Source organism: Thalassophryne amazonica, chromosome 3, assembly GCF_902500255.1.
Source record: "Thalassophryne amazonica chromosome 3, fThaAma1.1, whole genome shotgun sequence".
Lineage (NCBI taxonomy): Eukaryota > Metazoa > Chordata > Actinopteri > Batrachoidiformes > Batrachoididae > Thalassophryne > Thalassophryne amazonica.
Window position 1 is genome coordinate 89,576,569 of NC_047105.1, and position 26,337 is coordinate 89,602,905.

Sequence of the window (26,337 nt, forward strand, 5' to 3'; positions counted from 1 at the left end):
TTACAACATTCATTTGATGTTGTAAAACGTGCTTTACAGTGTGCGAGATGATTTTTCATGCAGGAATTTTTTGGACCAAGTTTCAGGTTAATTGTGCGTCCTGCATCGTGTAGTGTTCATGGAGTATCAATCTGCGGTCAACATCTGACGACCACCTCCTGATCGCTGATCGTATGGTCGAATGAGAATCAAACCTGTTTGATATATTATTGTGGTCGGCCGTCGTGAGATTATCCTGCTGCTGAAAACTACAAGCAGCATCCAACCGTTCGCACTGTGCCTATGCAAACACTGCAGAGCTGTCTTGTAATAATGTTATTATTATTATTATTATTATTATTATTTTGCAGGTGTTTTGTTTTTAAACTTCATTTGTAAAAAAAAAAGCCATTTGCAAAGCAAAAACGTTGATTTGACAATCATCTGACATAACCGGGGTCAAAATAAATAGAACACTGCCATCTACTGATTCCCAGACACTGCCATGAACACTACTGGCCATTAGATGCTAGATGGCAGTACAGGCTTTCAAAACAAATTCTAGATAATCCCTGTCTGCTCACATTTAAAATGCGTGGAATTTAACAAACGCAATTAAAAAAATCAACGTCAATAAACGCAGAGAATATATTCAAGAGAGTTTTAGGCACTAGAGTTTAATGCTGTTGTCCGTGGAGCCTGAACAGAGTGTCTGAAATGCATTTGTCCTGTCATGACGTACTGAGATTACATCATTCTACCCAAAATGCACTGCGGGGCAGAGCATGTGCTCACAAAACCTTAAAAATTAGCACATTACTTTAAAACTAAAACATATATCTGATATTTTTACTTTATGAAACTTCAGACATGACAGTAATTTTAAATAACTTGTCCAAAATGAGTTTGGTTAAAAACCATAAGTTAAAAATGTATGCCTCTGGATGACTTAGGTCATATTGCCCGCATATCGGTATGGTGTTAAAGGAAATGGGTTTTTTTTTCTTTTTCCTTTTGGGGCTGTTTTTCCTTTGTTTGCAGAGGATTGAGATACTTTTTATGTAAGCAGTTCTCTTCTGTTTGCAAAGGTTATAAATGTGCGTCTGTTACAAAACTTTTAATAGGTGGGTGCTGAACTAATTTTAAAAATGCTTGTCGCTGTTCAGCTTTATTTTGTTTATCGGTTAAAAAGTTATCAGACAAAAATTAATTAGAAGATAATTGGTCCGATAATGGTTTTTAAAGTTATCTAAAAAGATCATCCGATACTGAAAACATTATCTTCCATAGTTATCGGATTATCGGAAGTGTGCCCACCACTGCCTTCAGGTGTCTCTTGGTAAACTCCTGTTGGGCTGCCATGTGCAATTTACTCAGAAATTAAATTTAATCCTCGCTGACCGAATCACCTACAGAAAAATAAACAGTGCAAACGATGGAATTAGATTAGAATGGGAATAACCACCTTGTGGCTGATGATTTGTGGGCGTTCATGCGGGATTACGGTTGCAAAAAACCATTTGACCAGCTCCGCTAACGCATCACCGTTGCACATTTTGCAGCGCGATGTAATGCACTTTGAGCTTCTGATGCAGATGAAAAAGCGCTATACGAGTATAAAATGCAGTCCATTTACCATTTAACCCACTGGAAGACAGAGTCAAGATTTTAGAATTGGAGCAATGTCTTGTGTTCTTTGTCCTGGTTAAAACTCCAGCAGCAGGTTTCTTGAGCTGAAGCTGTTTAATGGTTATGAAAGAACAGTTAATAGACAATTACAGTCATCCACCTAAGTGGAAACACAATTCAATTCTATCATCATAGTCACTCCTCTTCAACCCCTTACCCCAATTAAGGGGTTGATTTGGGGGGCTGGAGCCTATCCCAGCAGTCATGAGGCGTGCGGCTGGGTACACCCTGGACAGGATGCCAGTCTGTCACAGGGCCACATATACAGTTGTGTTATGATCAGAAAAATAAAATGGTATATTTTTCAACATGACAAACATTTGTTTTTCAATTTTCATTTTGAAAAATGGCTGCCATGGCAACCATGATAGAAATTCACAAAGGCTTAATATCTAGATTTTTTTTGTGTACTTCATTTGGCTACATCTGTGCCAAATTTGCTTTTATCACAAAATGCACAATTCTTACCCCCACTATTTAGCATGAAGTGCATCATTTTCAGGAATAGATTTTTTTTTTTTTTTTTTTTTTTTTTTTGTATTTTTAAATTACTGAGATGACACTGTCAGTAATTCAAAGCCAGAGGTCAACCACTTGGAGGATGTTGACAACATTGGGGTCAAATGTCAGGTTGCCCCTGCTGTTTTTAAATTTACTCATAACCATCCCAAAGACGTATCGTTATCTTTGGCTGCTTTCAGTGATGCCGGTATTTGGTTAGACTCTTTCTCTCCGATTGTTCTGTCTGAGTTATTTTCATTAGTTACTTCATCCAAACCATCAACATGTTTATTAGACCCCATTCCTACCAGGCTGCTCAAGGAAGCCCTACCATTATTTAATGCTTCGATCTTAAATATGATCAATTTATCTTTATTAGTTGGCTATGTACCACAGGCTTTTAAGGTGGCAGTAATTAAACCATTACTTAAAAAGCCATCACTTGACCCAGCTATCTTAGCTAATTATAGGCCAATCTCCAACCTTCCTTTTCTCTCAAAAACTCTTGAAAGGGTAGTTGTAAAACAGCTAACTGATCATCTGCAGAGGAATGGTCTATTTGAAGAGTTTCAGTCAGGTTTTAGAATTCATCATAGTACAGAAACAGCATTAGTGAAGGTTACAAATGATCTTCTTATGGCCTCAGACAGTGGACTCATCTCTGTGCTTGTTCTGTTAGACCTCAGTGCTGCTTTTGATACTGTTGACCATAAAATTTTATTACAGAGATTAGAGCATGCCATAGGTATTAAAGGCACTCCGCTGCGGTGGTTTGAATCATATTTATCTAATAGATTACAATTTGTTCATGTAAATGGGGAATCTTCTTCACAGACTAAGGTTAATTATGGAGTTCCACAAGGTTCTGTGCTAGGACCAATTTTATTCACTTTATACATGCTTCCCTTAGGCAGTATTATTAGATGGCATTGCTTAAATTTTCATTGTTACGCAGATGATACCCAGCTTTATCTATCCATGAAGCCAGAGGACACACACCAATTAGCTAAACTGCAGGATTGTCTTACAGACATAAAGACATGGATGACCTCTAATTTCCTGCTTTTAAACGCAGATAAAACTGAAGTTATTGTACTTGGCCCCACAAATCTTAGAAACATGGTGTCTAACCAGATCCTTACTCTGGATGGCATTACCCTGACCTCTAGTAATACTGCGAGAAATCTTGGAGTCATTTTTGATCAGGATATGTCATCCAGTGCGCATATTAAACAAATATGTAGGACTGCTTTTTTGCATTTATGCAATATCTCTAAAATCAGAAAGGTCTTGTCTCAGAGTGATGCTGAAAAACTAATTCATGCATTTATTTCCTCTAGGCTGGACTATTGTAATTCATTATTATCAGGTTGTCCTAAAAGTTCCCTGAAAAGCCTTCAGTTAATTCAAAATGCTGCAGCTAGAGTACTAACGGGGACTAGAAGGAGAGAGCATATCTCACCCATATTGGCCTCTCTTCATTGGCTTCCTGTTAATTCTAGAATAGAATTTAAAATTCTTCTTCTTACTTATAAGGTTTTGAATAATCAGGTCCCATCTTATCTTAGGGACCTCATAGTACCATATCACCCCAATAGAACGCTTCGCTCTCAGACTGCAGGCTTACTTGTAGTTCCTAAGGTTTGTAAGAGTAGAATGGGAGGCAGAGCCTTCAGCTTTCAGGCTCCTCTCCTGTGGAACCAGCTCCCAATTCGGATCAGGGAGACAGACACCCTCTCTACTTTTAAGATTAGACGTAAAACTTTCCTTTTTGCTAAAGCTTATAGTTAGGGCTGGATCAGGTGACCCTGAACCATCCCTTAGTTATGCTGCTATAGACTTAGACTGCTGGGGGTTTCCCATGATGCACTGAGTGTTTCTTTCTCTTTTTGCTCTGTATGCACCACTCTGCATTTAAACATTAGTGATTGATCTCTGCTCCCCTCCACAGCATGTCTTTTTCTTGATTCTCTCCCCTCAGCCCCAACCAGTCCCAGCAGAAGACTGCCCCTCCCTGAGCCTGGTTCTTCCCACTGTCGCCAAGTGCTTGCTCACAGGGGGTCATTTTGACCGTTGGGGTTTTTACGTAATTATTGTATGGCCTTGCCTTACAATATAAAGCGCCTTGGGGCAACTGTTTGTTGTGATGTGGCGCTATATAAATAAAATTGATTGATTGATTGTTCACAAGTTTACATATCCTGGCAGAATTTTTTTTTTTTTTTTTTTTTTTTTTTGGCCATTTTTCAGAGCATATGAATAACACAGAAACTTTTTTTTTCCACTCGTGGTTAAATCATAATGATAACAGAGAGTATCCAAATTACCCTGATCAAAGGTTTACATACCCCATGGGCTGGTACATCAGGTGGAAGTAGATCAGCCAAGTATGAGGGTGCTAAAGCATGAAAATTTTATTTTCATTGCAGGATCTTAAAATCAGTCCTTGCGCTAAACCAGAAGCCGATGAATGGTTAACAAAACTAAAGTAGACTTTGTTCTCTCAGCCAGGACTCTATCTGCAGCATTCTGAACCATCTGAAGAACCTTGACGCTTGCACATGGCAAACCAGAAATGAAAACTATAGTCAATCGTAGATGAAACAAAGGCATGGATCAATGTTTCTGCACCTGTCACTGACAAAATAGGTTGAATCCTTGCAATATTGCAATATAAAGACCATATAAAGGCAATATAAAGTCTTTGCAATTTCCCTAATATGTAGATCAAAGGACAAAGCAGGATCAAAGCTCACCCCTGATCAAACTGAGATCATCTGAGCCTTGTAGGACCAATGACCATCAACATTGTCTTCTCCGAATTCAAAAGCAAGAAATTACGTGACATCCATCTTTTCACAGACAACGAATAGTCCTTCAAAATCTCAATCTGGGAGAGAACATTAACACTGATCAGAAAATAAAGGTGGGTATCATCAGGACAACAATGCAAAGCAACTCACAATATCTGTCCCAAAGGGGCTATGTATAAATACATCAACAAATGGCCCAATACAGAGCCTTGAGGCACCGTATGTCAGGTTTGGGTTTTTATGTCCCTGCTCAAGTATTTTCTTGTGTTTTTGGATTGTCTTTCTGTTTGTTTATGCTCTTGTTGGGATTTTGCCTGCTTGGGTCTTTTCTGTCTCTATTTCTCTTGTCTGTCTCCTTTGGCTCTTGGTGGTGGGCGTCTCTCTCTCCCTGGTCACACCCCCCTCTGGTGCTTTACACTCACCTGTTCTCAATTTGCAGCTCATCACTTAGGTGTTCTTACGAGGTCTATTAGAAAAGAAACCGACAGTTTTATTTTTTATTTTTTAAACTATATGGATTTGAATCACGTGTGATTACATCAGCCAAGCTTGAACCCTCGTGCGCATGCGTGATTTTTTTCACGCCTGTCGGTGACGTCATTCGCCTGTGAGTACGCCTTGTGGAAGGAGTGGTCCAGCCCCCTCATCGGATTTTCATTGTCTGAGAAGTTGCTGAGAGACTGGCGCTGTGCTTGATCAAAATTTTTTCAAAAACTGTGAGGCACATCCGAGTGGACACCATTCGAGAAATTCAGCTGGTTTTCTGTGAAAATTTTAACGCTGATGAGAGATTTTGGATTGTTTCTATCGCTGTAAGGACTTCCCACGGAGCGGGACATCGCGCAGCGCTCCGAGGCGACGTCGTCATCCTGTTTCAAGCTGAAAACCTCCAAATTTAAGCCTCTGTAGACCCAGGATGTCGCGAGAGAACAGAGAACTTTCAGAAGAGGTTGGAATCAGCAGTTTATCCGGACATTCCACTGTTAAAGGAGATTTTTTTAATGAAAGACGTGCGGACGGATTGGCGCGTCAGCTCGCAGCCGGCACGGTGCGCCCGCCACAGGAAAAACACCTCCGTGTTGATAACCATTTGTAAAATCCAGGCGGCTTTTGGTGGCTTTCAGTTGAGTGAGTATCCGAGAAATTGTTTAACAGCAGGGCATGTTCCAACTTGTCCTTAAGGCTTCCAATGGAGGTGTTTTTCCTGTGGCGGGCGCGCTGCGCCGGCTGCAAGCCGACGCGCCAATCCGTCCACACGTCTTTCATTAAAAAAATCTCCTTTAACAGTGGAATGTCCGGATAAACTGCTGATTCCGACCTCTTCTGAAAGTTCTCTGTTCTCTCATGATGTCCTGGGTCTACAGAGGCTTAAATTTGGAGGTTTTCAGCTTGAAATAGGATGACGACGTCACCTCGGACGCTGTGCGACGTCCCACTCCGTGGGAAGTCCTTACAGTGATAGAAACAATCCAAAATCTCTCATCAGCTGTTAAAATTTTCACAGAAAACCAGCTGAATTTCTCAAATGGTGTCCAATCGGATGTGCCTCACAGTTTTTGAAAAAAGTTTGATCAAGCACAGCGCCAGTCTCTCAGCAACTTCTCAGACAAAGGAATTCCGACGAGGGGGCTGGACCACTCCTTCCACAAGGTGTTATGTGTCGACGCTGGTTGAGGAGCGGACCTGCGTCAGACAGAACCCAGCGCTACAAATAACCAGAAAAGCGGTTCCAAAAACAATATATTTATTACACCCGCTGTGCATAAAAAGTGTAAAAACAAAAATAGCGTCCTTCTGGTGGAGTGACTGTTGGCACGCTCTCCAGTGCCCGCAAGGATCAAAGCCCGGCGCTCCTGGACCCACTACCACCGCCAAACACCTCCCAGGTGGACACAACAAACTGACTCTCTGTGAAGCAAAGAAGAGGTGAGGTAAGTCAGCAGTTACAACATCTTTCAAAAGACACACGCTATCAGCAACACATTCAGGTCTGTATCTTTTTTAACTTTATGCAAATGAGCAGCTTCTCATAACAGGTGGAGGATCACTTATCCGCACGCCACAGCAGTGAGAAGCAAGCTGCACAATTCTCATCACAATTCAAGTATACTGTGTAACAAAACACCAAGTTACTATCAACAATTAGTCAAACACTTAATTACCTTTAATGTGTGCTGACAGCATGTGTCCTCACCCTTCCTTGCTTCACGGGCTCGATGTGTCAAACACAGGCGCGGTCCTCAGCGTCTCACAAACGAACATCACAAGGTCGAGTTCCCGGCAGTTCTGCTTGAATCACACATGACTTAAATGCAGAACGCCATCCAATTATCTGCTTCAGCTGAAAGTCTTTAAGGTTGCATGTGAGCACCCGTCACAGGTGCTACACATGATGTTGATGAGGGTGAGGACTCTTCAGCCAGCACCTTCTCCACAGACAAATCAGTTTCCATGCCACCTGAAGAGCAAAGAAAAGAAAAGAACACCAAATATCCAGCCACACCCCCCAACACACAACAGTACCCCCCCATCAACGGGAAGCCTCCCAGCGACCGAACAGACCAGGCCCGAGAACAGCACCTCCCTCTGGGGTCCACGTCAGGAAGCAGACAGCACCACAGACAGCAGGACAGGCACCGCAGCTGGAAGGCCGGCTGGCATCAACAAAAGCCCCAAAACATTCCCCAGTACAATTCAACACAGAAAAAAACATAAAACCCACCCAAAACCTCCCCAGGGGACCGTCCCATCAAACCCCAGGAAGAAAAGAAAAACTCCCAAACGCAAAAACACAACACAGCCCCACAAACACAATACAAACGTAAATGCATAAAAGAAAAATAACAAACAACCCCCCCAGAATGACCTGCAGAGCCCAACCCTCCCCAGAAGGCCTTCATCGCCAGTTCCAGGAGGAACAGCCAGAACCATAATCCCACAAAGGTCCCCAGGTGCACATGGAGCAAACGGCGCCCCCCAGAGGACCGTACCATCAACCCCAGGAGGTACCCTCCCCACAACCCCGGAACCCCAGACCCGGTCACACTTGGCTAGTTGGCCCCAAGCCAATTCCCCCCCAGAGGACCGTCCCATCAACCCTGGAGGTGGAACCTGGAAGGAAACAGAACAAAATCAAAAATCAACCCCCGGAGTACTACCAAAAACAACCCCGGGGGGATATAAAATGACCGTAAACCCTGTTACCCTCCCCGGCACCCCGAAAGATCCCGGGTCCCTCCCAGAGCCCCTCGGCGGCTCAACTTTGGCGAACAGCTCAAAACATTAAGCCGGAGAAGGGAACAGGAAAAAACTAACCCAGCTCCAACCCCAAGGCGCAGCGGAGAACCAGAAATACGTCCGGTGCCCCAACTCGACCATACCCCAGCCTCTCGGGAGGGGTGGAACTACCGAAATGGCGAACGGCAACAGATCGGCCCACCCCTCCGACTGAGGTAAGTCTCCGCTGCACCACACCCCTGCAACACCAATGACGAACGGTACAAAGGCTCACCGAGGCTGGAGTGGAACCGGGCCCTAACCAAACCAAGAAAAACGCCTCTAACACCCTCCCCCTAGGTGCAGAGGTCTTCTGAGAATACTCAGCGTGACCAACCTGCACCACCCCACAACCCACAAGACAAACAGTCTTGGGGCAAGTGAGGTTGGGGTTAGGGATGTAGAGAAATAAAACAACAAAATAAAACGACCCAACAACCCAAACAGAAAATACCTAAAAACACATAGAAATTAACAATGACGTGAGCCCAGGCGGACTTCTAACCGCCTAACAGTCACTCCACCAGACACGCCTCTGACTCCCCAAACAAATTATAACCCCTATTTAAAGAAAACAAAACATTAACCCGTACTAGATTTTTTTTTTTTTTTTTTTTTTTTTTTTTTAATGTGTGTTATATTGCCTGTCCCAGAACACCTGGAGATACGTCACCATTATTTTTCTTGACGTTTATATGTCGGGGCAATACAGTAATCTCTGCTCATCCGAGCTGCATGGGCTCGTCAACAGGAGGAGCCAGAGGTCCCGTCGGAGGAGCCTCAGTGGAGCGAAGAAGAGGCGGCCCAGATCTGTGTCGGGGAAAGCCCCGAGACGAAAAAACCCGCTCTGATGGGCGTCCTCTCTCGCGTCCACGCTCCTTCATCCGATCATCTAGATGAATCACCAACGATATTAGCTCATCTAAATCGTTTGGCCCGTCACGGACTGCCGGCTCGTCTTTTAATGACTCATTTAACCCATCTACAAACATTCCTCGTAAAGCTGCGGCGCTCCAACCTGACTGAGCAGAAACCAGAGAACATTGCATCACCACACAAGGCTCTGGACGACAAACAATCGGTTCGGACGCCGAATCTCTGGGTGACGGAGTTATCTGCACTAGTATCGATGATGCCGCAGCTGGAGCAGCAGGAAGCGGAGCGGCTTGCGCTGCAAGCTCCGTAACACGGACGTCTGTTTGTTTAATTTGGTTTGCGAGATGCTGTAATTGCTCCCATATTTTCTCCAAGTGTTCTTGAACTTTTTCAGCAAAAGGAACCGCTTCTGCCGCTGGGTCCATTATGGAATGGCCGGGAACTACTGTTATGTGTCGACGCAGGTTGAGGAGCGGACCTGCGTCAGACAGAACCCAGCGCTACAAATAACCAGAAAAGCGGTTCCAAAAATATATTTATTACACCTGCTGTGCATAAAAAGTGTAAAAACAAAAATAGCGTCCTTCTGGTGGAGTGACTGTTGGCACGCTCTCCAGCGCCCGCAAGGATCAAAGCCCGGCGCTCCTGGACCCACTACCACCGCCAAACACCCCCCAGGTGGACACAACAAACTGACTCTCTGTGAAGCAAAGAAGAGGTGAGGTAAGTCAGCAGTTACAACAATATCTTTCAAAAGACACACGCTATCAGCAACACATTCAGGTCTGTATCTTTTTTAACTTTATGCAAATGAGCAGCTTCTCATAACAGGTGGAGGATCACTTATCCTGCACGCCACAGCAGTGAGAAGCAAGCTGCACAATTCTCATCACAATTCAAGTATACTGTGTAACAAAACACCAAGTTACTATCAACAATTAGTCAAACACTTAATTACCTTTAATGTGTGCTGACAGCATGTGTCCTCACCCTTCCTTGCTTCACGGGCTCGATGTGTCAAACACAGCCGCGATCCTCAGCGTCTCACAAACAAACATCACAAGGTCGAGTTCCCGGCAGTTCTGCTTGAATCACACATGACTTAAATGCAGAACGCCATCCAATTATCTGCTTCAGCTGAAAGTCTTTAAGGTTGCATGTGAGCACCCGTCACAGGTGCTACACATGATGTTGATGAGGGTGAGGACTCTTCAGCCAGCACCTTCTCCACAGACAAATCAGTTTCCATGCCACCTGAAGAGCAAAGAAAAGAAAAGAACACCAAAATATCCAGCCACACCCCCCAACACACAACACAAGGCGTGCTTACAGGCGAATGACGTCACCGACAGGCGTGAAAAAACTCTCACATGCCCATGAGGGTTCAAGCTTGGCTGATGTAATCACACGTGATTCAAATCCATATGGGTTTTTTTTTAAAATAATAAGGTCGGATACTTTTCTAACAGACCTCGTATACGGTTCATTTTGCTCTGCTCCTTTGCCAGATTGATGTGCTCTATGCCTTCTCTCCAGCTCTGTATCCATTGTTCTTGACCTGCTTGACTCCTGTGGTTATTCACCACCTGCCTGTACCCTCGACCATGCTCTTGGTTTTTCAATGTTGTTGGACTGCCTGCCTGTGTACCAGACCCTGTTTACTGCCCCAATAAACCACCTTTACTTACAGAGTTTTGAGTCAGAGTCCTGCATCTGCGTACTGCCACAACCATTAACCAGTCGTGATACCCAGTAATGTACTGGCACGTTTATAGGTAGTGTTGTTGTATGAAACACAATAATATCAGTTTGATATAAATATGATCTTATGTATGAAAGGATGTGACCAGTAATGTTGGGAAAGTGTAGTGACATGGACCCACAACAGGGGGCGTAAATGAATGGACAATGAAAGAGTCGAATATGAACACTTTACTGTTGTGAAAGAGCACAACCAAAATACAGAGGATTACAGAATTTATGCAAACAGTCAATCCACAAAGGTGACGTGTGGGCAGGCTCGAGGATAGAAGACGTCTGTCCTGAGAAGAACCGGAACCACACGATTTCCTCCGCCACCGAACCCGGAGAATACTGGAGCCGCCAAGTCCCGAGTCCCCAGGTGGCCACCGTCTCCGAATGTCGGATCTGGTACTGCTGGCGAGGAGCAAAAACAGTAAGATGTGGGTGCGAGCACACCCAGTAACAACAATGGTGGGAATTCCACCTCCACCTCTAACACAGTTCAACTCCTGTTGTCTCCGCTGTTCGGTGTGACAAGTGAACACCCTTCACATTGTCACCACTCCGCACTCCGCCAGACGACAACAGTGAGTAGTCTCCTGCAATAATATCACACAATAGAAAGATAACGTGCGTACAACAACGGCTGAGAATTTACCTTCACCGGTAGATGATATCTCGGCAACGAGGTGGAGATGACGTCCGGTTTTTATGGAGTGGAATGATGAAGTGAAGATGGATGACAGCTGTCATGAGATAATGAGTGACAGCTGTCACCCCCGGCTGTGTCCGTGGCGGCAGCGCCCTCTCGTGCCTGAAGCCCGCACATCAGGCAGGGCGCCCTCTGGTGGTGGGCCAGTAGTACCTCCTCTTCTGGCGGCCCACACAACAAGTAATACTAAAATAATTCTCTAACCTATCCAACAAGATATGGTAATCAACAGTATCGAATGTAGCTCCAACATCAGCAGCACCATGGTGGTGTCTGAATCCAATGCCAGCAAAAGCTAATTCACCTCCCTTGTAAGAAGTTTCTCTCTAGAATGACAAGCTCTAAACTCTGACTTCAGTGGCTCCAAAAAATCATTAACAACAAGGTCGTCCACAAGTTGCTGTGAAACTTCCTTTTCAAGAATTTTAGAGCAGAAATGCAAACTTGATATCAGTCTATAATTGGCCAATACACAGGATCCAATTCATAGCTTAATTATAGCTGTAATCACTGCAGATTTTAAACAAAGTGGAACAGAACTAGTAGAAAGTGATAAATTAATCCTTTTCAACACAGTGGATCTGAGTGAAGACCACGCACTCTTATACAATTTTGTTCTAAGTTGATTGAAAAGGTATGTCAAAGTCAGCTAGTGTGGATTTACTACTTGAATTAGGTCCAGTCATGGTCATCAGATCAGTTGGACTAACTATAGTGTGCTGAGAAATGTGCAAACTGATATCCTCCACTTTCTTTCCAAGTGGTCTAAAAAAAATCATGGGCTGAAAATGAACAGCATGTAAACGCCTGCGCTCAAGTAAGTTTAGCCACAACCTCAAACAAAACCTTGAGTTATGCTTGTTGTTACGAGTCAGTTCTGAATGATAACTTCTCTTCACAGCCGACAATGCTCATTCCAGTGTGGCTTGGTGCCAGGCCGAATGAAAAGCCTCTGAACCAGAGCTATGCCATCTATGAGCCCGACTGCTACAATTACATTTAAGATGCCGCAGATGTTCACCAAACCAAGGAGCCCACAACCCAAAGCGACAAGATACCACAACAAGTGGAGCAAATGAATCCAGTAGATTTTCAAGTGATGCATTCAAACTATATGTAAAACTACCCAGAGAGTGATCATACACAGAAAGAGACTTCAAGATCTCAGGCAGTCTCTCAGCACACCCAGCTCCTGCCAAGGAGCCAATACAACGCTTCAATGCCTTGGAAGCATCCAGTCTCTTTGGACATAATAACACATCAACGTTAACGCCAGTGATTAATGGCAAAAGAGGAATAATATCAGTATTCAGAATATCAAGACCACAAGCCACAATCAGGTCCAATGTATTGCCAGTATGACAGGTCCATGAACAAACTGACAAAACCCTGATACCTTCAGAATATCCAAACATGCTTGGCTCAAGGGATCTGAAGGCTTATTAATGTAGATATTAAAGTCACCAACAAACATAATCTTAGAACGATTGACCAAGTCACAAATAAGGTAACCAAACTCAACCAGGAACTTAGAATAAGGGCCTGGAGATGTATACACAACAATGAGTCAGCATATGTAGGGTGTCTCAAAAAAATGTACCCAAAAGTACTCTGAAATATGAATACCAGGAAATAGTTTTACTGGGAAATAATAGTGTTTTTCTCATTTCAGGAACCCTAAAGTTTGTCTGCAATTCAGAGAACAAAAATCATTGAGTTCTGTGCAACACATCCTAAGGGCTGACTTGCATCTCTTTCCATACAAAACTCAGTCTCAGCGCGAACTAACTCCCCAGCAAATGGCAAGGAAACTTGAATTTGCTAGGTGGTTTTCCGGAAAGCTGGAGACAGATGATTTGTTTCTTAGGAAACTTCAGAGGAGGAAGTTACATCGATTGTGTGATGTAAAAGATAAAGTGTTAAAACATCACAAGGGAAAGACTGGACTAAAAACTGTGCATTGGGGAGAAAACCTACATGTATTGGCCACATGGTCATTCACCGTATTGATGTATCCCATAATCCCTTGCGCGCCAGAGAGTCGCTGCAGTCAAAACAACATAGAGAATCCACATGATGACAATTGTAAATGAATATTATAATTAATAATAATATAATTATAATTTTTTATGCTTTCCATCAAGTTAATAAGAGACTGCTGCATGATACCCTGAAAACTTGCTAAAACAATTATAACAAATAATCTATGTCTGCTACATTTAATCTGTGTGGAATTTAATAAACACAAACTGAATTTCAGACATATTATATATATTAGTCTGGAACAAAGAGGACAAACAGTGTTGTAAAGGACAATAATCAACACATTAAAGAGCAAACTTCACTTTCCCGCAGAACAACATGATCAGGAAGTGAGCGTAGCTCAAAGCAGGTGCCATTGAAAATAACGGAGAGACAGCCTGTGATTCTCGCATGTTTACATAAAACAAATGCAATAACATTGTCTATAAACCCAGAGAATATATTCATGAGCGTTTTAGGCACAATATAAAAATAGTTTTATGTTGCGATGTTAATGGTGTTGTCCGTGTGCAGCGGTTAAAGTGCAGCCCGATCAGATCGTCTCAATGCAGTTCTCAATGTTACTGAGATCTCGCAGAGCGGCGAACTCTTCGAAGTTTTGCGGGATTTGAAACTTTAATAGGGCGAATGCAGAAAATGGCTGATAATACTGATTGGTTTTTCTGTGCTGTCAAAATACTTTTGGGTACATTATATACACAAGTGCCTTGGGGCAACTGTTTGTTGTGATTTGGCGCTATATAAATAAAATTGATTGAATTGATATATGTATGTGTGTGTGTGATCGTAGGACACACATATACACACACACACACACACACACACACACACACACACACACACACACATATATATATATATATATATATATATAAATATCTAAATATATATATATATATATATATATATATACAAGGTCTATTAGAAAACTAACTGGCAGTTTTATAAAAAAAAAACCTATATGGATTTGAATCACGTGCGATTACACCAGACATGCTTGAACCCTCGTGCGCATGCGTGAGTTTTTTCACGCGTCGGTGACGTCATTCGCCTGTGGACAGGCTTTGAGTGAGCACTGGTCCAGCTCTCTCGGCTGAAATCCTTTGTCTGAGACGCTGCTGGAGACGGCGCACGTTGCTTTATCAAAATTTTTTCAGGACCTGTGAGGGATATCCGAGTGGACACTATTTGAGAAATTCAGCTGGTTCTCGGTGAAAAGTTTAACGGCTGATGAGAGATTGTGGAGTTTCTTTCGCTTTAAGGACAGCTCACAAAGCGGATCGGCGCGGTCGGAGGTGGCGTCCGTCTCGCTGTTTCAAGCTGAAAACTTCCACATTTCAGGCTCTGTTCACCCAGGTCGTCGTCAGAGAACAGAGAAATTTCAGAAGAAGTCGGCATGAGGAGTTTATGCGGACATTCCACTGTTAAAGGAGATTTTGTAATTAAAGAACGTGCGGGCAAATTCGCCGAGTCGGTTCCGTGACGACGCCACAAATCCGTCTGCGCCGCGACAGGAAAAACACCTCCGTGTTGAAAACCATTTGTAAAATTCAGGCGGCTTTTGATGGCTTTCAACAAGTGAGTATCTGAGAAATTGTTTAACAGCTGGGCATGTTCCAACTTGCCCGTTAAGGTTTCCAATGGAGGTGTTTTTCCTGTCACGACCCCCCGCGGTCGGGTCTGGCCCAACATGCGAATCTGCCCGCACATTCTTTCATTACAAAATCTCCTTTAACAGTGGAATGTCCGCATAAACTCCTCATGCCGACCTCTTCTGAAACTTCTCTGTTCTCTGACGACGACCTGGGTGAATAGAGCCTGAAATGTGGAAGTTTTCAGCTTGAAACAGCGAGACGCCGCCGCCTCGGAGCGCAGATCGCCATCAGGCGCCGTGGGCCATCCTTAAAGCGACACTTACAGACCAAAATCTCTCATCAGCCGTTAAAATTTTACCGAAAACCAGCTGAATTTATCGAATGGTGTCCACTCAGTTGTGCCTTACAGTTTTTGAAAAAATTTTGATCAAACAAAGCAGCAGTCTCTGAGCCATTCCTAAACAATGAAAAAAATTGACGAGAGGGTGGGCGACTTCTCACTCAAAGACTGCCCACAGGCGAATGACATAACCGATAGGTGTGAAAAAACTCTCGCATGCCCACGAGAGTTCAAGCATGTCTGATGTAATCACACGTGATTCAAATCTATATGGTTTTTGAAAAAAATAATAAGGTTGTATACTTTTCTAACAGACCTCATATATATATATATATATATATATATATATATATATATATATATATATATATATATATATATATATATATATATATATATATATATATATATATATATATATGAGGTCTGTAGTTCGATCCCACCGCCATCCAGGCCGCTATATATATATATATATATATATATATATATATATATATAGCGGCCTGGATGGCGGTGGGATCGAACTACAGACTGCTCGAGCTAAAAACCAGAACTCTACCAGGTCAGCCAAATGGGAATTCCCCATTAGCCAAGCTAGTGGGAATGTCTTTTCAATCTGGACTTCATCTTGCTACATATCTCCCCACCATTTCTGACTTTGTCCCAAAGTCACAGGTGCATTTAAGCATGTTCTGTGACTACCCACACTACCTGTCGACAACGCCAATTGTGACCGTAGGGCCTTTGTGGATGGGACGGCGGTGGGCTTGAACCCCAAACTGCTTGAACTAAAGACCTGAACTCTACCAGGTCAGCCAAAGGGGGAATTCTCCTTTGGCTAACCTGGCTGACCTATACCCTGTCGGCCGCACGAAACTGGAAATTGTTTTTGTCTAGTTTTTGTTAATGAGAGATTTCTTTTCTTGTTGTTAAGTATGCTCACGTATGCCCACAACGAATAAATAAAATTCATTCATTCAATTCATTCATTCATTCACATGTGCCTTCACGGCAAACTGTAGCGGAACGTTCAATTCTTCTTTTTAAGAAAATCCTTCTTGATACCATTTCATTATGAAGCTGGATAACAGGTGAACACCAAGCACAAAGCTTGGATGGTCACAGATTAATCCAACCTGGAAGAAAAAAAATTGTAGTTCCTTGACCTGCCACTTGAGACTGGCTCCAAAAGTGAGCAGGTTCCGAGCCAACACATAACATTTTGATAACCTTAAGTGTTGGCTATATTTAGGTTATGATTATCAGAAATGTTTGTAGAATGTTTTCCAAACAGTATTACATCCTTTTATATCTTGACAAGTCATCATATAGTTGAAGGAAATCTAACAAATACATTAATTCTACTCTCACCATCTTTCCTACTCACAAAAGAATAAAAAAGAACTTTATTTATCCCGATGGAAATTGTTTTGCCAGAGTGCCCAAACAGTAAACATTAAACATTGCTCTTTTTTTCCCCTTTACCGTGAGAACGAGTACAACATGTTTATGCAAAATGCCAAAATGACACTTGCACAAGATGTTTGACAGTATTGTACATCGCTCTGAGTAACTGAAAAACTCTGATTATTATGTATTCATCCTGCAGAAGGGGGAGGAGTTACACAGTGTGATTGCCACACGTAGGAAGGCCCTCCTGTGGCATTCTGTGAAGCACCTCAGTGGCTTCAGTCTTTGGCTGAAGGTGCTCTGACAGGACATCAGTGCAGCATGCAGGGGATGGGAGGTGAAAGGAGTGAAAACCAATAATTTTGGCAATTATTTTCACTTTAAATTTCATAGCCAAGCCAATCGCCCAACCAATCAGCAATATCGTATTAGACATGATGGTGTAGTAGACCAGTCACAATCACCGTACTTTTGCGCTGAGATCCAAGATGGCAGCATCCACAGAATGTTGCTCTTCAGTGGAACCTGCCTATTTTTGTCCAAATTTTGCGTTATGCACGTAGATGTATTGGCAAAAAGTAATTTCTTAGAATTCAACAATGATTAATGGAAAAGATTTGTTGAGTTTGCCAGAAAATGGATCAACCTTGACTGCAAAGAACATGAGATCGTGTCCATAACTGCGACCAAGTTAAACCTAGATTTTCACGACACAACTACAGGCCCGGATCCAGACTGGTTTGGACCAATGCAGTTGCATCGGTCAAATTTTTTTACGCATCATTAGTCATCGGTAAAAAAAAAACTTGAATAATCCCGAATAGTGTCGAACGTGTCCCCGCGGTGAACACAGCTTTTCGGTGGTTTTCATGTCAACCTATAGTCCGTAAATTATACGGATTTTTCCGAGTTTCAGAGTCATACAGCGTACAAATAAAGTCGGATATTCAGGGTTTGGTCTGCAGCAGCTCTGTAATCAACCGTTTCTGCAGCGCGACTCCACTTTGAAGCCATGAACCATTGAAGCAATGCTTCGATCCAGTAGCTCGTTGGTTCTTTGATTCACTGCTCTTCAGAAACAGCAAGTCCACTTCTTAACCTCTCTCAAAGCCATTAAAATACCATGAGTCACTTTTGTGTGGATTAAAGTGACTAACTGGGACTCTTGTCTTGTTGCTGTCAAGAAACGAGAATCGTCCTCTGTTCTGTTGTCACAGCTCGAAACGCTGCGTGGCTCTGCTGAGACAGAGTCCAGTCGGAATAACTTCAAAACGAATCGCCGCTTTAAATAAAATGACACCTCTTTCCAAACGTTGTAATACAGACAAGAAACTATAATTGACCAAAACATTTTTTCCTCCCAAAATGAGACGTGTTGTTGGGAAAGTGTCAGTACACAGACCCACAACAGGGGGCGCAAATGAACGGACAATGAAGAAAGTCAAATAACAAGGCTTTACTGTTGTGAACACGCACAACAAATACAACAAATCACAATTTCGGTCTCAAGTTAAATTCCAACGGTGTCGTGTGGGCAGGCTCGACGATAGGAGACGTCTGTCCAAGACGAACCGGAACCACCCGATTTCCTCTGCCACCGAACCCCGGGAATACTGGAACCGCCAAGTCCCGAACTCCCAGGTGGTCTCTGCCTCCGCTCGTCGGATCCGGTACTGCTGGCGAGGAACAGACACAGTCAGACGTGGGTGCGGCTGCACCCAACAACACGTGGGGTGGAAAACACCACCTCCACCTCTAATCAGAAAACAACACTGTCTAGTAACTAGGATACTTATCAAATACGTTCCTTTCACAAATGATGAAGGGCTGGCTGAGTTCGTTACCTCCTTGGTAGAGCGATATCTCGGCAAATAAGGTGGAGATGCCGTCCTGCTGATATACCTCCTCAGTGATTGGGATCAGCTGTCTCCAGTGATAGATGACAGCTGTCATCCTGGCTGCTCCCGTAAGGAGGCAGTGCCCTCCGGTGCCTGGAGCCCGCACTCCAGGCAGGGCGCCCTCTAGTGGTGGTGGGCCAGCAGTACCTCCTCTTCAGCGGCCCACACAACAGGACCCCCCCCCTCAACGGGCGCCTCCTGGCGCACGACCGGGTTTGTCAGGGTGGCGACGGTAGAAGTCGGCCAGGAGGGCCGGGTCCAGGATGAAGCCCTTCTTCACCCAGGAGCGTTCTTCGGGGCCGTACCCTTCCCAGTCCACCAGATACTGAAAACCCCGGCCCATCCGTCGGACGTCGAGGAGCCGGCGTACGGTACAAGCCGGCCCTCCGTCGATGATCCGGGCAGGAGGTGGCGCCGGACCCGGAGTGCAGAGGGGTGAGGAGTGATGGGGTTTAATCCTGGAAACGTGGAATACTGGATGAATCCGCAGTGAGGCCGGAAGCTGGAGCCTCACTGCGGCGGGATTGATGACCTTGAGTATTTTGTACGGGCCGATGTATCGTTCTTGCAGTTTTGGGGAGTCCACTTGAAGGGGAATGTCCTTGGTGGACAACTACACTTCCTGCCCAGGACGATACGTGGGAGCCGGGGCCCGCCGCCGGTCTGCATGGTTCTTCGCCCTCGTCCGGGCCCTCAACAAAGCAGAACGGGCGGCACGCCACACCCGACGGCACTTCCGTAGGTGGGCCTGGACCGAGGGCACACCGACCTCCCCCTCAACCACCGGAAACAACGGGGGTTGATACCCCAAGCACACCTCGAAAGGGGAGAGGCCGGTGGCTGATGACACTTGGCTGTTGTGGGCGTACTCGATCCAGGCCAGGTGGGTACTCCAGGCCGTCGGGTGCGCGGCTGTCACACAGCGTAGGGTCTGCTCCATCTCCTGGTTGGCCCGTTCTGCTTGTCCGTTGGTCTGGGGGTGATACCCGGATGAGAGACTGACCGTGGCCCCCAGTTCCCGGCAAAAGCTCCTCCAAACATGCGAGGAGAACTGGGGACCGCGATCAGAGATGATGTCTGATGGTATCCCATGCAGACGGATGACGTGGTGGACTAGGAGGTCCGCTGTCTCCTGGGCCGTTGGTAGCTTCGGGAGGGCCACGAAGTGGGCCGCCTTGGAGAATCGGTCCACTATCGTGAGGATGACATTGTTTCCCTGGGACGGCGGAAGACCCGTGACAAAATCCAGGCCGATGTGAGACCAGGGGCGATGAGGCACGGGCAGCGGCTGCAGCAACCCCGATGTCTTGCGGTGGTCGGCCTTGCCCCTGGCGCAGGTGGTACAGGCCTGGATGTAACCCCGGACGTCGGCCTCCAGGGACGCCCACCAGAAGCGCTGCCGGACGACTGCCACGGTTCTTCGCACCCCAGGATGACAGGAGAGCTTAGAACCGTGACAGAAGTCCAAAACTGCAGCCCTGGCTTCTGGTGGGACGTAAAGTTTGTTCTTCGGTCCGGTTCCGGGGTCCGGGTCTCGTGTCAGGGCCTCCCGGACGGTCTTCTCCACGTCCCAGGTGAGGGCGGCCACGATAGCGGACTCCGGGATGATGGGATCCGGGGGATCCGACGGCTCCGTTTTGACCTCTTCTTCATGTACCCAGGACAAAGCATCCGATCTTTGATTTTTGGTCCCGGGACGGTAGGTGATCCGGAAGTCAAAACGGCCGAAGAACAGTGACCAGCGGGCTTGCCTGGGATTCAGCCGCTTGGCGGTCCTGATATACTCCAGGTTCCGGTGGTCAGTGAAAACCGTGAATGGCACGGACGTTCCCTCCAACAGATGTCTCCACTCCTCAAGAGCCTCTTTCACCGCAAGGAGCTCTCGATTGCCGACGTCATAGTTCCGTTCGGCTGGGGTCAACCTGCGGGAAAAATAGGCACACGGGTGAAGGACCTTATCGGTCTTCCCGCTTTGGGACAGCACGGCTCCTATCCCTGAGTCCGAGGCGTCCACTTCAACCACTAACTGGCGACTAGGATCGGGCTGCACCAGAACAGGTGCAGACGAGAAGCGCCGTTTCAACTCCTTGAATGCGGCATCGCACCGATCCGACCAGGTGAAGGGGACTTTTGGTGAGGTCAGGGCTGTCAGGGGGCTAGCTACCTGACTGTAGCCCTTAATGAACCTCCTGTAGAAATTAGCAAAGCCTAGGAACTGTTGCAACTTCCTACGGCTTGTGGGTTGGGGCCAGTCTCTCACCGCCGCAACCTTGGCCGGATCAGGAGCGACGGAGTTGGAGGAGATGATGAACCCCAGGAAGGACAAAGAGGTGCGGTGGAACTCACACTTCTCGCCCTTCACAAACAGCCGGTTCTCCAACAACCGCTGCAGGACCTGACGTACATGCCGGACATGAGTCTCAGGATCCGGAGAAAAGATGAGTATATCGTCTAGATATATGAAGACGAACCGGTGCAGGAAATCCCGCAAGACATCATTAACTAATGCTTGGAACGTCGCGGGGGCGTTTGTGAGGCCGAACGGCATGACCAGGTACTCAAAGTGACCTAAGGGGGTGTTGAATGCCGTTTTCCACTCGTCTCCCTTCCGGATCCGAACCAGATGATACGCGTTTCTAAGATCGAGCTTGGTGAAAATTTGGGCTCCATGCAGGGGTGTGAACACCGAATCCAACAGGGGCAACGGGTATCGGTTGCGAACCGTGATCTCGTTCAGCCCCCTATAATCAATGCATGGACGGAGTCCGCCGTCTTTTTTGCCCACAAAAAAGAAACCTGCGCCCATCGGGGAGGTGGAATTCCGGATCAACCCGGCAGCTAATGAGTCCCGGATGTAGGTCTCCATTGATTCGCGCTCAGGCCGGGAGAGGTTGTACAGCCTACTGGACGGAAACTCACTGCCCGGAACCAAATCAATGGCACAATCATACGGACGGTGGGGGGGAAGTGTGAGCGCCAGATCCTTGCTGAACACGTCGACAAGGTCGTGGTACTCCACCGGCACCGTCCCCAGATTGGGCGGGACTCTGACCTCCTCCTTAGCTTGGGAGCCGGGAGGAACCGAGGAACCTAAACACACCCGATGGCAGGTCTCGCTCCACTGAACCACTACCCCGGACGGCCAATCAATCCGGGGATTGTGCTTCAACATCCAGGGAAATCCTAAAACCACACGGGAGGTGGCCTGAGTCACAAAAAACTTGATCACCTCTCGGTGATTTCCCGACACCACCAGAGTTACAGGTGGTGTCTTATGCGTGATCGGAGGGAGTAGGGAGCCATCTAGTGCCCGAACCTGCACAGGCGAGGTAAGCGCCACCAGAGGGAGCCCTATCTCCCTAGCCCATCTGCTGTCCAGCAGATTCCCCTCAGAGCCCGTGTCCACCAGTGCTGGGGCCTTCAGGGTTACATCCTCATAAAGGATTGTAACTGGGAGTCGTGTGGCAATGTGGGTGTGTCCCACGTGAATGTCTCTGCCCACCCCTAGCCCAGTTTCTAGGGGCGGGCGTTGGAGTTTAACCGCTTGGGGCAGTCTCTCATATGGTGCTCTATTGCACCACAAACAAAACAAGCTCCGTGGGCCCGTCTCCTCTGTGCATCTGGTGCCCTAAATGTTGCCCTACTCGTGTCCATAGCTTCGTCAGCAGGGGGAGCTGTGGCCCCACGGAGCGCAGGGGCCGTGGAGCGTGGGGAAGGCGGAGCGCGGTCGGAACCGGAAGGGAGAGGGACGGCGCGTGCCCGGCCACGCCCTTCGTCTCGTTCCCACCGATGTTCTTCTAACCGGTTGTCTAACCGTATGACGAGATCGATGAGCCCATCTAAATCCCGCGGTTCGTCCTTAGCCACCAGGTGCTCCTTGAGAACCAAAGACAGTCCGTTTACAAAGGTGGCGCGGAGGGCAGTGCTATTCCAGCCGGACCTCGCAGCCGCAATGCGGAAGTCGACTGCATAGGCAGCTGCGCTCCGACGCCCCTGTCTCATTGACAGTAGCACGGTTGAAGCGGTCTCGCCCCTATTAGGGTGATCGAACACGGTTCTGAGCTCCCTTACAAACCCATCGTATGTCAGAAGGAGCCGTGAATTCTGCTCCCAGAGCACTGTAGCCCAAGCGCGTGCCTCACCGCGAAGCAGGTTTATTACATAAGCTACTTTACTAGCATCGGTCGCGTACATGACGGGACGCTGTGCGAAGACGAGCGAGCACTGCATCAGAAAATCCGCGCACGTCTCCACACAGCCTCCGTACGGCTCTGGGGGGCTTATGTATGCTTCCGGGGAAGGTGGGAGGGGTCGTTGAACGACCAGTGGAAAGTCAATGTTACGCACAGGGTCTACGGGAGGGAGAGCCGCAGCGGCGCCCGGAGGGCGCGCTTCCACCTGCGCGGCGAGAGCCTCCACCCTGCGGTTCAGGAGGACGTTCTGCTCGGTCATCAAATCTAACCGAGTCGTGAAAGCGGTGAGGATCCGCTGCAACTCACCGATTACCCCTCCTGCGGACGCCTGCGCGTCCTGTTCTTCCATTGGCCGTTCAACAGCCGGTTGACGCCCCTCGGGATCCATGACATTGGCCGAGATATCCTGTTGGGAAAGTGTCAGTACACGGACCCACAACAGGGGGCGCAAATGAACGGACAATGAAGAAAGTCAAATAACAAGGCTTTACTGTTGTGAACACGCACAACAAATACAACAAATCACAATTTCGGTCTCAAGTTAAATTCCAACGGTGTCGTGTGGGCAGGCTCGACGATAGGAGACGTCTGTCCAAGACGAACCGGAACCACCCGATTTCCTCTGCCACCGAACCCCGGGAATACTGGAACCGCCAAGTCCCGAACTCCCAGGTGGTCTCTGCCTCCGCTCATCGGATCCGGTACTGCTGGCGAGGAACAGACACAGTCAGACGTGGGTGCGGCTGCACCCAACAACACGTGGGGTGGAAAACACCACCTCCACCTCTAATCAGAAAACAACACTGTCTAGTAACTAGGATACTTATCAAATACGTTCCTTTCACAAATGATGAAGGGCTGGCTGAGTTCGTTACCTCCTTGGTAGAGCGATATCTCGGCAAATGAGGTGGAGATGCCGTCCTGCTGATATACCTCCTCAGTGATTGGGATCAGCTGTCTCCAGTGATAGATGACAGCTGTCATCCTGGCTGCTCCCGTAAGGAGGCAGCGCCCTCCGGTGCCTGGAGCCCGCACTCCAGGCAGGGCGCCCTCTAGTGGTGGCGGGCCAGCAGTACCTCCTCTTCAGCAGCCCACACAACACGTGTTATATTTTCTTTACAAATTACATCCTGAAGTGAAGCACAGCGAGCTGTAAGAGCTCAGCTTCATATGGAAACACATTCATGCCAATAATGCCTGAATGGAAATGCTTTTGACAAAAACTATAGATTTTGTTTATTCCTATTTATGTCCAGAGATCAAGGATCCACCATGTAGAGTTTATTATGTCTAAAGTTTAAGGATCCAGTGACCAATTTCACATTTATTTACTTTAAGACTCAATAAAATGTTCAATTTCAGGACCCTGTCCCACTGGCGTTTAGGAGGATTTGCGGATAGAATGCGCACAAAAGTGGCCCAAACAACCGCAATAACCGTGTAACATTCCTGTATGAGTCGGCTGCCATCCGAACACGTCCGTGATCATCCGCAGAGGCACGCATGTTCGCAGCCAGGATTTTTGAGCGGCTCAAAAATCCTGCTGCGGATGAGATTCGCATCACTGCCTGAACACATACTGAAGACATACGCAGGACATACACAACCAACGCGCCGCATATCCCCTGTCATCCGCTGATATCCACAACCGACGGGTTGGCGCGGCTTGGCGGCGGACCGGGACAGCATGCAAAACAGATATGACGCGTGCCCAGCATGGCCACATCACGGTCGCAAATGGTATGTCGCACGGATGAAGCGAGTGCATCACGGCCACTGTGCCCCTCATGGGGGCGCCTCCGCGGTCGCCTTCGCTTCTGTTCCCTGTTATATCCGCTTTTCTTCCTCATGTATTCGCTGACCCACACCGGGACATTTGTCATTTCCACCCACCTTTGTTGCGGACGCTCAGCTGTTGTCTCCTCATTTCATGCGCAAATCCTCCTAAACGCCAGTGGGGCAGGGCCCTCAATTCAATTGGCTTATAAAGTGCCAAATCACAACAAAATCTAAATATACTAAAACAAATACATTTCAGTTGTACACATATCACAATTGTGATATGGACATGATGATTCATCATGGACATGATGAATATTGTTACCTGCTGGACTGTTTCTAATTTTGATTGGTATCAATGGAAAATGTCTTCTGTGAACTGTCTGTATCTCAATATATTATTATTATGTATGTTGCACACAAATAAAATAATGAGGATTATTGAATAACAAGACATGTACGATTTTTATTTTATCATTGGGCAAAAATGCATCTGTCAGATTTTCATTCTGCAAGTATCTCTGCACAGCCATCATCAAGTAACATAGGTTAGCACGACAATTGTTACGACAGTTGTGACATAAGCAAGATCCGGATGAAAGAAAAGGCCTTTCCAAAGAAACTCATAGCTCAAGGTACATGTAGCTTTATGTTTTAAGCTTAAAACAGTATGTATGGTACTGGTGTCTTACAGACTGACTCTGTTTACTGAAACTGACACCCCTAGTAAAATTTTTCTTTGCCTATTTAGCCAAAAATATGTGCTGGAATAAATGCAGCACACTCACAAAATACACTGTGTGAATTTTCCTGAAGAAATTTGGTGAAAATTAACCCAAATTCATGTTGATATTATAAAAATCTGGATATCAAGTAATTCACTTGTCCCACTAATGTTTCATAATTAGGCTCCACTGTCATGCTATAGATTAAACAGTATATAATACTGTAGAATTGTACCATTTGGCACATCAGAAAATATTTTTTACAAATCTTTTTCTAATTATTTAATAATTTGATTATGTATGTGTTATGTGCAGATGCGAGTTGAGGAGCGGACCAGCGTCTGACTGAACCCAGCGCTAAATAACCAGAAAGCGGTTCCAAAAACAAAACAAATTTATTTCCCCTCTGTGCAATAATTTGTGTACAACATAAATGTGCGGTTGTCTGGTGAGGTGAAGGACGGCACGCTCTCCAGCGCCCAAATGGATCGAAGCCCGACGCTTCTGGACCCAGACTCACCGCCGAACACCCCCCAGGTGGACACGACAAACTGACTCTGTGAAGGATGGAAAAGTTGAGGTAAGTAAACAGCTACAACAAATATCCTTCAAAGGCACACACTATCAGCAACACATTCAGGTCTGAATTTAAGCTTTATGTAAATGAGCAGCTTCTAACAACAGGTGGAGGATCATCAGTCCGTACGCCACAGCAGTGAGAAGCAAACTGCACAATTCTCATCAATGTTCAAATATACTGCGTAA

At 46.1% G+C, this 26,337-nt stretch overlaps 1 long non-coding RNA gene across 1 annotated transcript; it reads right to left on the reverse strand.

Moving 5' to 3' along the window:
* Nucleotides 1–6,877: 6,877 nt before the first annotated feature.
* LOC117507970 lies at nucleotides 6,878–25,685 on the reverse strand. The gene is made up of 3 exons (XR_004559915.1): nucleotides 25,557–25,685; nucleotides 9,237–9,240; nucleotides 6,878–6,888 (listed from the first exon to the last, which is right to left on the reverse strand). It is a non-coding gene; the product is annotated as an uncharacterized LOC117507970 (long non-coding RNA).
* Nucleotides 25,686–26,337: the final 652 nt, after the last annotated feature.